Genomic DNA, 13986 nt, shown 5'->3' on the forward strand with positions numbered 1-13986 from the left:
ATGTCAGCATTAAGTCCAGGGCCAGGGTTTGGTTTAGGGTCAGGTTCAGGGTTCGGTTTAGGTTCAAGGTTAGGGTCAGGGTCATGGTGAGGCAAATTTCAGGTCAGGGATACAGTCAGGGTGAGGGATAGGGTCAGGGATAAAATTTGGGGTCAGGGTTAGAGTAAGATTCAGGTTAGGTTTAGACAGGGTTTGGGTAAGGGTCATGGTTAGGGTTAGTTGTTAGGGTTAGGGTTAGTGTCAATTTAGGTTTCGGGTAAAGCCCGTGTTATGGTCAGGGTCAGGTTTACATTTAGGGTTAGGTAAGTTCAGGCTCACAGTCAGTCTCAGGGTCAGTGTTAGGGTCAGGGTCCGGGTCATTGATAGGGTTATGGATAATTTTAAGGTCATAAATAGGGTCAGGGTCTAGTTCATGGTGAAGATCAAAGCCAGGTTCAGGTTTAGGTTTGGGTCAGGCTTTCGTTGAGGTCCAAGGTTCGGGTCAGGGACAGCATTAGTTTTGAGTCAGTGTTAGGGTCAGTGTTAGTTTGAGTGTCAGGGTGAAGATCCGGGTCAGGGTGAAGGTCAGGGTCAGGTTTAGGTTCAGGGAAAGGCTTTGGTGTAGGGTCAAGGTTCGGTTCACGTTCAGGGTTAGTTTCAGGGGAAAGTTTTGGGTGTGGCATGAGGGTTAGGGTTAGAAGCTGGGTGGCTCAGAGGGCTAAGCCACTGCCTTCAGCTCAGGTCATGATCTCAGGGTCCTGGGATCAAGTCCCTCGTCGGGCTCTCTGCTCAGCAGGGGCCTGCTTCCCTTCCCCTCTCTCTGCCTGCCTCTCTGCCTACTGTGATCTGTCAAATAAATAAATAAAATATTTTTAAAAAAAAGAAGTAGGGTTATGGTTAGGGTTAGGGTTAGACAGTGATAGGGTCAGGGTGAGGGTTTGGTTTAGCATCGAGTTTAGTATTAGGTTTAGGGGCACCATTAGGTTTAGGTTAGGGTCCGTATTGGGGTCAGGGTTAGGGTTACCTTTAGGGTTAGGGCTAGGGTCAGGCTCACAGTCACGATCAGGTTTAGGGTTATGGTCAGATTAGGAGAGGGTCATGGTTAGGATTAAGGGCAGGGCCAGGGTCATGGTTCGGGATGAGTCCGGGTTAGGGTAAGTTCAGCATTAAGTTTAGGTTCAGGATCTGGAACAATGTCAGCTACTGGCTTAGGTTTACAGATTGGTTCGGGTCAGGCTCACGGTCAGGGTCAGGGTTAGGGTTTGGTTTAGGGCTAGGGTTAGGCTTTAGGTCAGTCTCACAGCCAGGGTCAAGGTCACGTTTAGATGTTGGGTAAGGGTTAGCACCTCTCTGGGCCATTGACACGTCCCTGCAGGGTCTCAGGATAAACCTTGTTTAGAAAGGTGCAACCCCAACACCCGATCCCACCTAGCCAATCTTAACCTGGGTGTTTACATGGCCTGCCCACCAGGCATCTGATCCCTCAACAGCCTGCTCTTGCTAGGGCATCTCCACTCCCAATGAGTTCTCTTTACAGACACACACATACACACACACACACACACACACACACACACACATGCGGAGGGGACCTATGGCTACACTGGTCCATCAGAAGGTGTGGGATTCTCTGACTCTGAGCCGCTCATTGTCACCTTTTGATTCCATTTGTCAAAGGACCAGAGGCATCAGGGATGCCTGTCATGACCTGCCTAGTGACGGGACGTAACTGGCGGGCCAGCTCTCCTCTCCCTGCATCCTCTGGGCTTCAGGAGACTGCAAAAGAACTTGCGGCTTCCTTCAGGATGTGGCCAGAAATGAGCTGGGCAGGAGGGATTTCTCTGGAATGTCGGGACCGGTATACATGCGTTCTAATTCCGTTGGGCTCTGTCGTCAGAGTAGTGAGTTCACCACAGCCTGGGGGCTCTTTACCGGACTTCATGCTCCCACCAGATCTCCCTGAGGGCACCCATGCCCCAGCTGCTCAAGGCTCACCCTCCACCCTATGCCTTGTCCATCCAGTGAGGCCCACTCAGCCTCCCCCCATCCCCTGGGAGGCCAGGGTGCAGCTGTTGTCCCCACTGGGAGGGCACAGAAATGTGTTCAGACCGGGTTCCTTCTCTGCCCAGGACTGTGAGCCCGCACACACCGTGTATCTCTCTGGGCCTCCCCAGTCTCCCCGTCTGCACATTGGGGGTGTTCTGGCTTCTACTTCTAGGAATGCCATCAGGGGTAAGACATCTCCATACATCCCATCCCCCCTCACCCAGGAGGCTTGTGCAAACACTTGGCAAGGCACGGGTGAGCCTGAGGTGGGAGGGGGAAGAGAACACAGCCCAGACAGGCCTGGATCTGCTCCGGATCCAACAATGCCACCCTCCTCTTGCCTCTGTCCCTTCCCCCGTTGCAAGCTTGTAGAGCATGGCTTTTGACCATGGTGACAAAGACTTCCCAGGGCTCCCAATATGTTGAGATCCAAGGACCTTTTCTGTGCCCATATGCTGGCCAGCCCCCACAGTGGTCCCCGGGCATTCCCGAATATGTCCTCCCATGGTGGATGGCCCGTGCGACTGAGAAGGGGACAAAATATTTGGGTGTCATTTCTAAGCTGATGGAGCAAAGTCTGGGACTTCTGCTGGTTTCCTCTCTCCTGTGTTCATTGTCTTTCTCGTCTTTGTCTTTGTCTCTAGTTTAGCATCTGCGTCTGTCTCTGTTTTTGTGTGTCTCACAAGAGCAGGATTTGTGGGCTCCATGGTTGATGGGAGAAACCTCCGAATTCTCTCTAGTCCCTATTTTCTTCACCTGTGCTGGTGCTTGGTTCCTTGCTAAGGAAAACTTTCTCACCCTGAGCAGAGCACTGACTCTGGAACCTCTTCCAAATGGGGACCCTGAGGCTGCAACAAGGAGGGTCCTGACCTTGGTCCCCAGGCCAGGGGCCTAATGCTCTATCACATTCTGAAAGCGCACTATGTCAGCCCCCTGAGCCTGCTGGCTGTTTTCTGCTCAGAAGGACCTCGAGGGAGTAGAAAGCATTTTCCCAAGACTGGGAGCCCAGTGGGTCAGTGTTAGAGATTCAAGTCCAAAAGGCTCTTCTACAAGCTTGTATGAGACTAGGGACACACTGTCTCTATGGCCCCACTGATAGAAGAGTAAGGGGAATCCTTCGGTGTTGTAGCCATGTCCACACTGGGGGGTTACCTCTTCGTACTTCCAGTAGTCCAGGGTGGTAATGGACACCAGGCCCCAGACACTGTCCCCTCTCTGTGCCCTGGTAAAGCCACTGGGCCCCTTGGCGACAGCTTCACCATCAGACCGTCTTGTCTCCCCACCCCATGTTTTGGGTCTCAGTCCTGGCAAGGAGTCCTGATGGCCCTGAACCCATGGCCGAGCTGTCTTCAACCTCTTTCTTCTTTCTCCCTTGTTACCCATCATTTTCCCAGGGTGTCTCCATCTCTGATCCCTAACCGCGAAGATTCCTGTGTGTGTGTGTGTGTGTGTGTGTGTGTGTGTGCATGTATGCACTCAAACACACATGCTTCTAGCTGCCTGGGGATGCCCGAGGTCATATCCCCACTGAGATGGGGTGGGTAGCTCTCCCCAAGGATCTGAGGAGCTCTCACCCTCCATGAAATCTGCATGGGAGGGTTCAGGGATTGTCTAGAACTGGAGGTAAGCTCTGTTCTTGGACTCTGTACCTGTTTTTTGGTCTGCACCAGTGGTTGCCTCTCTTGACCACAGGTTCCCAACTGTCCCGGAGGTATGGACATGGAAATGCTTGACCCTGGCCTTTCCTCCAGGGGTCAGTGGAAAAGAAGAAAAGTACACCAGGCACAAAGACCTTCATTCCGATAGGGGAAGGACTGCACCAGAGACTTGCACACAGCACCTGTACCATGAGCCAGCCTTGTGGTGGATGTGTACGCGACCATGGCGCTGTCCCTGACTAGTACCCCATTTTCCTTCACCACTGCCTGTTTCTTGGTGGCCCCAAAGTCTGATGAGCTCTGGAACCGTGCCTATCCTCGGATGCAAGGCTCGGGGTGCTTGGCCAGGTGGCTTCGACATCTGGGGATGCAAAGGTCATTGCGAACCCCCACCCACCTGGCCTGGAATTGACAATCCCTCCAAGGGTCCCGCTCAAGGTGGGGTTGAGCCAGATGTCTTGGAGACATCAGTGGAGGCCAAGTCAGGACAGGGAAATCAGTGGGCCCCTTCAACTTCTCTCTCCCTCTGCTTGGTCTTTCTGGTTGATCCCTGGAACAGAGATCCAACCTGTCCTTGAATGTAGCCCTGGATTGGGTCAGTGAATGGGAAGGAGGACAAGGAAGGTTAGGGTTTGGGTTAGGGGTTTGGGTTAGGGTGAGTGTTACAGTTAAGTGTAGGGTCAGGGTCAGGATCAGGATAGGGTTAGAGTTAGCATAAGGGTCAAGGTTAATGTAAGAGTCAAGGTCAGGTTCAGGGTCAGGTTTAGGGTTAGGGTCATGGTTAGGTTTAGGGTCACGGCTAATGTCAGGGTTAAGTTCAGGGTCAGGGTTCGGTTTAGGGTCAGGCTCAGGATTCGGTTTAGGTTCAAGGTTAGGGTCAGGGTCAGGGTTAGGCAAATTTCAGGGTTAGGGATAGGGTCAGGGTGAGGGATAGGGTCAGGGATAGCCTTAAAATTAGGGGTTAGGGTTAGGGTTAGAGTTAGATTCAGGGTTAGGTTTAGACAGAGTTTAGGTAAGGGTCAGGGTTAGGGTTAAGTGTTAGGGTTAGGGTTAGGGTCAGTTTGGGTTTCGGGTAAAGCCCGTGTTATGGTCAGTGTCAGGTTTACGTTCAGGGTTAGGTTTAAGGTCAGGCTCACAGTTAGTATCAGGGTTAGTGTTAGGGTCAGGGTCATTGATAGGGTTATGGATAGGTTTAAAGTCAGAATCAATGAAACAAGATGGGATAGGGAGGGAGACAAACCATAAGTGACTCTTAATCTCACGAAACAAACTGTGGGTTGCTGGGGGGAGGGGGGTTGGGGGAAGGGGGGTAGGGTTATGGACATTGGGGAGGGTATTTGCTTTTGGGTAAATTGGAAGGGGAGATGAACTATGAGAGACTATGGACTCTGAAAAACAATCTGAGGGGTTTGAAGTGGCGGGGGGGTGGGAGGTTGGGGTACCAGGTGGTGGGTATTATGGAGGGCACAGCTTGCATGGAGCACTGGGTGTGGTGAAAAAATAATGAATACTGTTTTTCTGAAAATAAATAAATTGAAGGAAAAAAAAAATAAAGTCAGACTCAGGGTCAGGGTCAGGTTCAGGGTGAAGACCAAAGCCAGGTTCAGGTTTAGGTTCAGGGTCAGGCTTTCATTGAGGTTCAAGGTCCGGTCAGGGACAGGGTTTTGTTTGGGTTAGTGTTAGAGTCAGTGTTAGGTTGAGGGTCAGGGTGAAGGTCTGGATCCGGGTGAAGGTCAGGGCCAGGGTCAGATTTAGGGTCAGTGACAAGCTTTGGTGTAGGGTCAAGTTTCGGTTCAGGTTCAGGGTTAGTTTCAGGGGAAAGGTTTGGGTTTGGGATTCGGGTTAGGATTAGAAGTAGGGTAATGGTTTGGGTTAGGGTTAGACAGTGATAGGGTCAGGGTTAGGGTTTGGGTTATTGTCGGGGTTAGTGTTAGGGTTAGGGTCACCATTAGTTTTAAGTTTAGGGTCCGTATTAGGGTCAGGGTTAGGGTTACCTTTAGGGTTAGTGTTAGGGTCAGGCTCACAGTCACGGTCAGTTTTAGGGTTATGGTCTGGGTTAAGTCAGTGTCATGGTTAGGATTATGTCAGGACCAGGGTCACCGTTAGGGATGAGTCAGTGTTAGGGTAAGGTCAGCTTTAGGTTAGGTTCAGGGTCCGGATCGGGTTAGCTATAGGCTTAGGTTTAGAGATTGGGTTCCGGTCAGGATCACTGTCAGGGTCAGCATTAGGGTCTGGTTCAGGGCTAGGGATAGGCTTTAGGTCAGGCTCACAGTCAGGGTCAAGGGAACATTTAGATGTCTGGTTGGGTTAGTCCCGCACCTGGGCCATTGACATGTCACAGCAGGGTCTCAGGATAAACCCTGGGTAGAAAGTTGCAGCCCCAAGACCCGATCCCACCTAGGCAGCCATAACCTGGGGTTTGAGCGTGACCTGCCCACCAGGCATCTGACCCCTCAACAGGACCCCCGCTCCTGTTCAGAGCGTCTCAAGCCCCAATGTGTTCTCTTTACACACACACACATGCACACAGACACACACACATGTGGAAGAGACCTATGGCTACACGGGTCGATCAAAAGGTGTGGGACTCTCTGACACAGAGCGCCCCAGTGTCACCATTTGATTCTTTTTGCTAAAGGGCCAGATGCATCGGGGAAGCCCAACATGACCTGCCCAGTGAGGGGACTTGTCTGGTGGGCGAGTTCTCCTCTGCCCGCATTCTCTGGGCTTCGGTAGACAGCAAAAGAACATGTCGCTTCCTTCAGGATGTGGCCAGAAATGGGCTGGGCAGGAGAGAAATCTGGAATGTCGGGACCTGGATACATGGGTTCCAATTCCGTTGGGCTCTGTCATCAGTGTAGTGAGTTCACCACTGCCTAGGGGCTCTTTACCGGACTTCATGCTCCCACCAGAGCTCTTTGAGGGCGCCCCTACCCCAGCTGCTCAAGGCTCACCCTCCACCCCATGCCCTGTCCATCCAGTGACCCCCACACAGCCTCCCCCCATCGCCTCGGAAGCCTGGGTGCAGCTGTTGTCCCCGCTGGGAGGGCACAGAGCTGGGTTCACACTGGGCTCCTGCTCCTGCCCAGGACTCTGAGCCCGCACACACCCTGTATCTCTCAGGGCCTCCCCAGTCTCCCCGTCTGCACATTGGGGGTGTTCTCGCTTCTACTTCTAGGGATGCGATCAGCGGTAAGTCATCTCCATACGTTCCATCCCCCTTCAGCCAGGAGGCTGGTGCAAACACTAGGCAAGGCATGGGTGAGCCTGTGGTGGGCGGGGGAATGGAACACAGCCCAGACAGGCCTCTATCTGCTCTGTTATCCAACAACACCACCCTCCTCCTGCCTGTGTTCCTTCCCCCGTGGCAATGTTGCAGAACATGACTTTTGACCTTGGTGACACAGACTTCCCAGGGCTTCCATTAGGTTGAGGTCCAAGGACCTTGTCTGTGCCCATGTGCTGGCCAGACCCCAGAGTGGTCCCCGGGCATTCCTGAATCAGTCCTCCCAGGGTGGATGGCCCATGCGACTGAGAAGGGGACAAAATGTTTGGCTGTCATTTCCAAGCTGATAGAGAAAAGTCTGAGAATTCTGCTGTTTCCCTCTCTCCTGTGTTCATTGTCTGTCTCTATCTTTGTCTTTGTCTCTAGGTCTGTGTCTGCGTCTGTCTCTGTTTTTGTGTGTCTCACAGGAGCAGGATCTGTGGGCTCCAGGGTTGATGGGAGAAACCTCCAAAGTCTCTCTAGTCCCTGTTTCCCTCTCCTGTGCTGGTGCTTGGTTCCTTGCTAAGTAAAACCTTCTCACCCTGAGCAGAGCACTGACTCTGGAACCTCTTCCCAATGGGGACCCTGAGGCTGCAACAAGGAGGTTCCTGACCTTGGTTCCCAGGCCAGGGGGTTCTGCTCTGCCACATTCTGCTAGCCCACAATGTCAGCCCCCTGAGCCTGCAGGGTGTACTGCTCAGAAGGAACTCGAGGTTGTAGAAAGCATTTTCCCACGACTGGGAGCCCATTGGGTCAGTGATAGTGATTGAAGGCCAACAGGCTCTTCTACAAGCCTGTGCGAGACTAGAACAAGCTGTCTTTATGGCCCCATTGATAGAAGAGTAAGGGGAAGCCTTCGGTGTTGTGGCCCTGTCCACACTGGGGAGTTACCTCTTCGTACTTCCAGTAGTCCAGGGTGGTGATAGAAACATGGACCCTGACACTGTCCCCTCTCAGTGCCCTGGGAAATCCCCTGGGCCCCATTGGGGACCGCTTGACCATCAGCCCGTCCTTTCTCCTCTTCTCATGTTTTGGATCTGGGTCCTGGCAAGGAGTCCTGATGCCCCTGAACCCCTGGCCGAGCTGTCTTCAACCTCTCTCTTCTTTCCCCCTTTATAGCCACCATTTTCCCAGGGTGTCTCCAACTCTGACCCCTAGCTGGGCAGAGCGGTATTTGTGTGTGTGTGTGTGTGTGTGTGTGTGTGTGTGTGCATGCGTGCGTTCAAACACATATTCCTCTAGCTGCCTGGGAATACCCGAGGTCATGTCCGCCCTTGGGATGGGGTGGGTAGCTCTCAGCAAGGATCTGCGGAGCTCTCACCCTCCAAGAAATCCTCATGGGTGGGTCAGGGATTGTCTAGGACTGGAGTTAAGCTCTGCCCCTTGGACTCTGTACCCTTCTTTTGTCCTGGGCCAGTGGCTGCCTCTCTTGTCCACAGTTCCCAAGTGTCCCTGAGGGATGGACAAGAAAATGCTTGACCCTGGCCTTTCCTCCAGGGGTCAGTGGAGAAGGAGGAAAGGTACAGCAGGCACAAAGACCTTCATTCCGAGAGGGCCAGGACTGCACAGGAGCCTTGCACACATCACCTGTACCATGACCCAGCCTTGTGTTGGATGTGTACGCCTCCATGGTGCTGTCCCTGACTAGTCCCCCATGTTCCCTCACCACTGCTAGTTGCTCTGTGGCCCCAAAGTCTGCTGAGCCCCAGAACCATGCCTATTCTCGGATGCAAGGCTCAGGGTGCATGGCCAGCTAGGTTGGCATCTGGGGATGTAAAGGTCCTTAAGTATACCCCACCCAGCTGGCCTGGAATTCACAATCCCTCCCAGGGTCCCGCTCAAGGTGGGGTTTAGTCAGAGGACTTGGAGACATCAGTGGAGGCCAAGTCAGGACTGGGAAATCAGTGGGCCCCTTCAACTTCTCTCTCCCTCTGCTTGGTCTTCCTGGTTGATCCCTGGAACAGAGGTCCAGCCTGTCATTGCATTTAGCCCTGGATTGAGTCAGTGCATGAGAAGGACACAGAAGGTTAGGGTTTGGGTTAGGGGTTTGGGTTAGGGTGAGTGTTACAGTTAGGTGTAGGGTCAGGGTCAGGGTCAGGATAGGGTTAGAGTTAGCGTAAGGGTAAGGATTAGGGTCAGAGTCAAGGTCAGGGTCAGGGCCAGCGTTAGGGTTAGGGTCATGGTTAGGTTTAGGGTCAGGGCTAATGTCAGGGTTAAGTTCAGGGCCAGGTTCGGTTTAGGGTCAGGGTCAGGTTTCGGTTTAGGTTCAAGCTTAGCGTCAGGGTTATTGTTAGGCAAAGTTCAGGGTTAATGATAGGGTCAGAGTAAGGGATAGAGTCAGGGATAGGGTTAAAATTAGGGGTTAGGATTAGGGTTAGAGTTAGATTCAGGGCCAGGGTTAGACAGGCTTTGGGTCTCAGTCAGGGTTAGGGTTTGGTGTTAGGGTTAGGGTTAGGGTCATTTTTGTTTTGGGTAAAGCCCGTGTTAGGGTCAGGGTCAGGTTTACGTTTAGGGTTATGTTTACGTTCAGGCTCAAAGTCAGTATTAGGTTTAGTGTTAGGGTCAGAGTCAGGGTCATTGTTAGGGTTATGGATAGGTTTAAGGTCAGGGTCAGTGTCAGGGTCAGGGTGAAGATCAAAGCCAGGTTTAAGTTTAGTTTCAGGGTCAGGCTTTCGTTGAGGTTCAAGGTTTGGTCAGGGACAGGGTTAGGTTTGGTCAGTTTTAGGGTCAGTGTTAGGTTGAGGGTCAGGGTGAAGATCTGGTTCAGGGTGAAGGTCAGGGCCAGGGTCAGGTTTAGGGTCAGGGACAGGCTTTGTTGTAGGGTCAAGGTTCGGTTCAGGTTCAGGGTTAGTTTCATGGGAAAGGTTTGGGTTTAGGATTCGGGTTAGGATTAGAAGTAGGGTTATGGTTAGTGTTAGGGTTAGACAATGATAGGGTCAGGGTTAGGGTTTGGGTTAAGGTTGGAATTAGTGTTAGGTTTAGTGTCACCATTAGGTTTAGGTTTCGGGTCCATATTAAGGTCAGGTTTAGGGTTATTTTTAGGGTTAAGGGTCAGGCTCACAGTCATGGTCAGTTTTAGGGTTATGGTCAGGTTTAGGTCAGGGTCAGGATTAGGATTAATTTCAGGGCCAGGGTCACGGTTAGGGATGAGTCAGGGTTAGGGTAAGGTCAGCGTTAGTTTTAAGTTCAGGATTCGGATCGGGTCAGCTACAGGCTTAGGTTTAGATTGCGTTCGGTTCAGGATCATGGTCAGGGTCACGGTTAGGGTCTGTTACAGGGCTAGGGTTAGGCTTTAGTTCAGGCTCACAGTCAGGGTCACGGTCACATTTAGATGTTGGGTTAGTGTTAGCCCTGCACCTGGGCCATTGACACGTCCTTGCAGGGTCTAAGGATAAACCCTGGGTAGAAGGTTTCAGCCCCAACGCCCGATTCCACCTAGCCAGCCTTAACCTGGTGGGTGAACATGACCTGCCCACCAGGCATCTGACCCCTCAACAGGTCCCCCGCTCCTGTTCAGGGCATATCTATCCCCGATGAGTACTCTTTACACATACACACATGCGCGCGCACACACACACACACACACACATATGCGGAGGAGACCTATGGCTACATGTGTCGATCAAAATGTGTGGGAATCTCTGACTCTGAGCCTTCCAGTGTCACCTTTTAATTCTTTTTATCAAAGGACCAGAGGCATCGGGGAAGCCTGTCATGACCTGCCCAGTGACGGGTCGTGTCTGGCTGGCGAGCTCTCCAATGCCTGCATCCTCTGGACTTCGGTAGATAGCAAAAGAACATGTTGATTCCTTCAGGATGTGGCCAGAAAGTAGCTGGGCCAGAGGGTTTTTTCTGGAATGTCGGGGCCTGGGTACGTGAGTTCCAATTCCCTTGGGCTCTGTCGTCAGGGTAGTGAGTTCAACACTGCCTGTGGGCTTGTTACCGGACTTCATGCTCCCACCAGAGCTCCCTGAGGGCACCTCTTCCCCAATTGTTTAAGGCTAACCCTCCACCCCATGCCCTGTCCATCCAGTGACCCCACACAGCCTCCTCCCCCCTGGGAGGCCTGGGTGCACCTGTTGTCCTGGCTGGGAAGGCACAGAGCTGGGTTCAGACTGGGCTTCTGCTCCTGCCCAGGACTGTGAGCCCGCACACAACCTGTATCTCTCAGGTCCTCCCCAGTCTCCCCGTCTGCACATTGGGGGTGTTCTCGCTTCTAATTCTAGGGATGCCATCAGGGGTAAGACATCTCCATATGTCCCAACCCCCCTCTCCCAGGAGGCTGGTGCAAAAACGTGGCAAGGCACGGGTAAGCCTGGGGTGGGCAGGGGAATGGACACAGCCCAGACAGGCCTAGATCTGCTCTGGGATCCAGCAAACCACCCTCCTCCTGCCTGTGTCCCTTCCCCCGTGGCAAGGTTGCAGAACATGGCTTTTGACCTTGGTGACAAAGACTTCCCAGGGCTTCCGTTAGGTTGAGGTCCAAAGACCTTGTCTGTGCCCATGTGCTGGCCAGCCCCCACAGTGGTCCCCGGGCATTCCCGAATCCGTCCTCCCAGGGTGGATGGCCTGTGCGACTGAGAAGGGGACAAAATGTTTGGCTGTCATTTCCAAGCTGATGGAGCAAAGTCTTGGACTTCTGCTAGTTCCCTCTCTCCTGTGTTCAGTGTCTGTCTCTGTCTTTGTCTTTGTCTTTGTCTCGGTGTCTCCGTCTGCGTCTGTCTCTGTTTTTGTGTGTCTCACAGGAGCAGGATCTGTGTGCTCCAGGGTTGATGGGAGAAACCTCCAAATTCTCTCTAGTCCCTGTTTCCCTCTCCTCTGCTGGTGCTTGGTTCGTTGCTAAGTAAAGCCTTCTCACCGTGAGCAGAGCACTAACTCTGGAACCTCTTCACAATGGGGACCCTGAGGCTGCAACAAGGAGGTTCCTGACCTTGGTCCCCAGGCTAGGGGCCTACTGCTCTGCCATATTCTGCTATCCAACAGTGCCAGCCCCCTGAGCCTGCAGGATGTACTGCTCAGAAGGACCTCGAGGTTGTAGAAAGCATTTTCCCAAGACTGGGAGCACAGTGGGTGAGTGATAGAGATTGAAGGCCAACAGGCTCTTCTACAAGCCTGTGCGAGACTAGGGACACGCTGTCTCTATGGCCCCACTTGTAGAAGAGTAAGGGGAAGCCTTCGGTGTTGTAGCCTGTCCATACTGTGGGTTACCTCTTCCTACTTCCAGTAGTCCAGGGTGGTGATGGACACAGGACCCAGACACTGTACCCTCCCAGTGCCCTGGCAAAACCCCTGGGCCCCTTGGGGACCACTTCACCATCAGACCGTCCTGTCTCCCCTCCCCATGATTTGGATGTCGGTCCTGGCCAGGAGTCCTGATGACCCTGATCCCTTGGCCGAGTTGTCTTCAACCTCTTTCTTCTTTCCTTTTGTTACCCACCATTTTCCCAGTGTGACTCTACCTCTGAGCCCTAGCTGGGCTGAGCGGTGTGTGTGTGTGCATATGTGTGCTCAAACACATATGCTTCTAGCTGCCTGGGGATCCCCGAGGTCATGTCCCCACATGGGATGGGGTGGGTAGCTCTCCCTAACGATCTGAGGAGCTTCACCCTCCAAGAAAACCTCATGGGAGTGTCAGGGATTGCCTAGGACTAAAGGAAAGCTCTGCCCCTGGTACTCTGTACCCGACTTTTGTCCTGGGCCAGTCGCTACCTCTCTTGACTGCAGATTCCCAACTGTCCCTGAGGGATGGATATGGAAATGCTTGAACCTGGCCATTCTTCCAGGGGTAGGTGGAGGTGGAGGAAAGGTGTATCAATCACAAAGACCTCCCTTCCAAGAAGGCCAGGTGTGCACAGGAGACCTGCCCACAGCACCTGTCCCATGACCCAGCCTTGTGGTGGATTTGTACGTGACCATGGCACTGCCTTTGACAGATCACCCATGTTCCCTCACCACTGCCAGGTGCTCTGTGGTCCCAAAGTCTGCTGAGTATCGGGATCGTGCCTATCCTGGGAAGTAAGACTCAGCGTGCATGGCCGGTGGGGTTGGACATCTGGGGAAGCAAAGGTCATCGAGTACTCCCCACCCAGCTGTCCTGGAAGTCACAATCCCTCCCAGGGTCCTGCTCAAGGTGGGGTTGAGCCAGAGGACTTGGAGACATCACTGGAGGCCAAGTCAAGCCTGGGAAATCCGTGGGCCCCTTCAACAACTCTCTCCCTCTGCTTGGTCTTCCTGGTTGTTCCCTGGGACAGAGGTCCAGCCTGTCCTTGGATTTAGCCCTGGCTTGTGTCAGTGGGTGGGACGGAGGACAGGGAAGGTTAGGTTTTGTGTAGGGTTTTGGGTTAGGTTGAGTGTTACAGTTAGGGTTAGGTTCAGGGTCAGGTTCTGGGTCAGGGTTAGGGTTAGAGTTAGGGTAAGGGTCGGGTTAGGGTCAGAGTCATGGGTCAGGGCCATGGTTAGGGGTGGGATAAAAGTCAGGGTCAGGGCCATGGTTAGGGGTTGGGTAAAAGTCAGGGTTCGGTTTAGGGTCAGGGCCAGGGTCAGGGTTAAGTTCAGGGCCAGGGTTCGGTTTAGGGTCAGGGTCAGGGTTCGGTTTAGGTTCAAGGTTAGGGTCAGGGTCAGCCTTAGGCAAAGTTCAGGGTTAGGGATATGGTCAGGTTGAGGGATAGGGTCAGGGATAGGGTTAAGTTTAGGGGTTCGGTTTAGGGTTAGAGTTAGGTTGAGGGTTAGCTTTAGACGTGGTTGGGTCAGTTTCAGGGTTAGGGTTGGGGTTTGTGTTAGGGTTAGGGTCAGTTTAGGTTTGGGTAAGGCCTGTGTTAGGGTCAGTGTCAGGTTTACATTTAGGATTAGGTTTGAGGTCAGGCTCATAGTGAGGGTCAGGGTTAGTGTTAGGGTCAGGGTCAGAGTCAGCGTCAGTGTTAGAGTCAGGGCTAGGTTTAGGGTCAGGCTCACAGTCAGTGTCAGGGTTAGGGTTAGTGTCAGAGTATGGGTCAGGGTCAGGGTAAGAATTAGGGTGAGTTCAGTGTTAGGGACAGGGTC

The sequence above is a fragment of the Neovison vison genome, chromosome 3, assembly GCF_020171115.1.
Source record: "Neovison vison isolate M4711 chromosome 3, ASM_NN_V1, whole genome shotgun sequence".
NCBI lineage: Eukaryota > Metazoa > Chordata > Mammalia > Carnivora > Mustelidae > Neogale > Neogale vison.